We start from the raw sequence: 351 nt of genomic DNA on the forward strand, positions 1-351 counted from the left end.
CGTGGAAAATTGACACTTTGGAGCTAACGATTAAGTAAACTAAACAGTTCACTTACGAAATATATAAAATTATGAGGTCATATTTGAAGGATTTAATTTCTTATACGTAACACTTTTTCACAAGTTTGTGTGCTACCTTGTAACTATTCAGTGTTGATGCTCCTTACTGACTCAGCGGTAAATCTGAAGGCTTTCGATACCCGTGGTTGGCACAGCAAAGATAGCCCATGTGTAACTTTGAGCTTAACAACAAACAGTTGGTGATAGTGTTTTAATTGTATCCATTTCCAAATATTTTTATGCGCCCGGCATGGCCAGGTGGATAAGGCGCTCGACTCATAATCTGAGGGT

The sequence above is a fragment of the Limulus polyphemus genome, unplaced genomic scaffold, assembly GCF_000517525.1.
Source record: "Limulus polyphemus unplaced genomic scaffold, Limulus_polyphemus-2.1.2 Scaffold5157, whole genome shotgun sequence".
In the NCBI taxonomy this organism is placed as follows: domain Eukaryota; kingdom Metazoa; phylum Arthropoda; class Merostomata; order Xiphosura; family Limulidae; genus Limulus; species Limulus polyphemus.